The sequence below is a fragment of the Oncorhynchus keta genome, chromosome 4 (assembly GCF_023373465.1).
Source record: "Oncorhynchus keta strain PuntledgeMale-10-30-2019 chromosome 4, Oket_V2, whole genome shotgun sequence".
NCBI lineage: Eukaryota > Metazoa > Chordata > Actinopteri > Salmoniformes > Salmonidae > Oncorhynchus > Oncorhynchus keta.
Genome location: NC_068424.1, coordinates 18,018,571 through 18,021,501, shown reverse-complemented (window position 1 = coordinate 18,021,501; position 2,931 = coordinate 18,018,571).

The following is a 2,931-nucleotide window of genomic DNA, read 5'->3' as shown; positions in this document are numbered from 1 at the left end:
GAACTGTTACAGGAGACAGGGAACTGAAATGTTAAAGGAGACAGGGAACTGAAATGTTACAGGAGACAGGGAAATTAAATGTTACAGGAGACAGGGAACTGTTACAGGAGACAGGAGACAGGGAACTGAAATGTTACAGGAGACAGGGAACTGAAATGTTACAGGAGACAGGGAACTGAAATGTTACAGGAGACAGGAGACAGGGAACTGAAATGTTACAGGAGACAGGGAACTGTTACAGGAGACAGGAGACAGGGAACTGTTACAAGAGACAGGGAACTGAAATGTTACAGGAGACAGGAGACAGGAGACAGGGAACTGAAATGTTACAGGAGACAGGGAACTGTTACAGGAGACAGGAGACAGGGAACTGAAATGTTACAGGAGACAGGGAACTGTTACAGGAGACAGGAGACAGGGAACTGAAATTTTACAGGAGACAGGGAACTGTTACAGGAGACAGGAGACAGGAGACAGGAGACAGGAGACAGGAGACAGGAGACAGGGAACTGTTACAGGAGACGGGGAACTGAAATGTTACAGGAGACAGGGAACTGTTACTGGAGACAGGAGACAGGGAACTGAAATGTTACAGGAGACAGGGAACTGTTACAGGAGACAAGAGACAGGGAACTGAAATATTACAGGAGACAGGGAACTGTTACAGGAGACAGGAGACAGGGAACTGAAATGTTACAGGAGACAGGGAACTGTTACAGGAGACAGGGAACTGTTACAGGAGACAGGGAACTGAAATGTTACAGGAGACAGGGAACTGAAATGTTACAGGAGACAGGGAACTGTTACAGAAGACAGGAGACAGGAGACAGGAGACAGGAGACAGGAGACAGGAGACGGGAGACAGGAGACAGGAGACAGGAGACAGGAGACAGGGAACTGTTACAGGAGACAGGAGACAGGAGACAGGAGACAGGAGACAGGAGACAGGAGACAGGAGACAGGAGACAGGAGACAGGGAACTGTTACAGGAGACAGGAGACAGGAGACAGGAGACAGGGAACTGTTACAGGAGACAGGAGACAGGGAACTGTTACAGGAGACAGGAGACAGGAGACAGGAGACAGGGAACTGTTACAGGAGACAGGAGACAGGGAACTGAGACAGGGAATGTTACAGGAGACAGGAGAACTGAGACAGGAACAGGGAAATGAAATTTACAGGAGACAGGAGACAGGGAACTGAAATGTTACAGGAGACAGGGAACTGTTACAGGAGACAGGAGACAGGGAACTGAAATGTTACAGGAGACAGTTAACTGTTACAGGAGACAGGAGACAGGGAACTGAAATGTTACAGGAGACAGGGAACTGAAATGTTACAGGAGACAGGAGACAGGGAACTGAAATGTTACAGGAGACAGGGAACTGTTACAGGAGACAGGAGACAGGGAACTGAAATGTTACAGGAGACAGGAGACAGGAGACAGGGAACTGAAATGTTACAGACATTAACTCATCTGGTGTCATACAGTAGAAATGGAAAATACCTCAATATACTGTAGTTGTAGACCGGCATGTGTATATTTTCCCCCATCTGAGAAACCTGTTCTTAAGCAAGCGTAGTTTAAGTTACTGTACACCCTACAGTACATGTTCTACTGTATATAGTTCAGCTATATGTAATGTCACCTTCCTGCAGCTCTTCACAATGTAACCTGCAGCCTCACACTCATTTCTGTCCAAACACAGTGAATCAATTCAATAAAACATGGATTCATTCACTGTGCACCCAGGTGCTCTTATTTGAGGTCATTATTTGTGCTCTAATAACGATTATATTTTTAGGCTGCAGTACTCCATTGGCTATACACAGATACAGCACTCCATTGGCTATACATAGATGCAGCACTCCATTGGCTATACACAGATGCAGCACTCCATTGGCTATACACTGATGCAGCACTCCATTGGCTATACACAGATGCAGCACTCCATTGGCTATACACAGATGCAGCACTCCATTGGCTATACACAGATGCAGCACCCCATTGGCTATACACAGATGCAGCACTCCATTGGCTATACACAGATGCAGCACTCCATTGGCTATACACAGATGCAGCACTCCATTGGCTATACACAGATGCAGCACCCCATTGGCTATACACAGATGCAGCACCCCATTGGCTATACACAGATGCAGCACTCCATTGGCTATACACAGATGCAGCACCCCATTGGCTATACACAGATGCAGCACCCCATTGGCTATACACAGATGCAGCACTCCATTGGCTATACACAGATGCAGCACTCCATTGGCTATACACAGATGCAGCACCCCATTGGCTATACACAGATGCAGCACCCCATTGGCTATACACAGATGCAGCACTCCATTGGCTATACACAGATGCAGCACCCCATTGGCTATACACAGATGCAGCACCCCATTGGCTATACACAGATGCAGCACCCCATTGGCTATACACAGATGCAGCACTCCATTGGCTATACACAGATGCAGCACCCCATTGGCTATACACAGATGCAGCACTCCATTGGCTATACACAGATGCAGCACTCCATTGGCTATACACAGATGCAGCACTCCATTGGCTATACACAGATGCAGCACTCCATTGGCTATACACAGATGCAGCACTCCATTGGCTATACACAGATGCAGCACCCCATTGGCTATACACAGATGCAGCACTCCATTGGCTATACACAGATGCAGCACTCCATTGGCTATACACAGGTGCAGCACTCCATTGGCTATACACAGATGCAGCACTCCATTGGCTATACACAGATGCAGCACCCCATTGGCTATACACAGATGCAGCACCCCATTGGCTATATACAGATGCAGCACTCCATTGGCTATACACAGATGCAGCACCCCATTGGCTATACACAGATGCAGCACCCCATTGGCTATACACAGATGCAGCACTCCATTGGC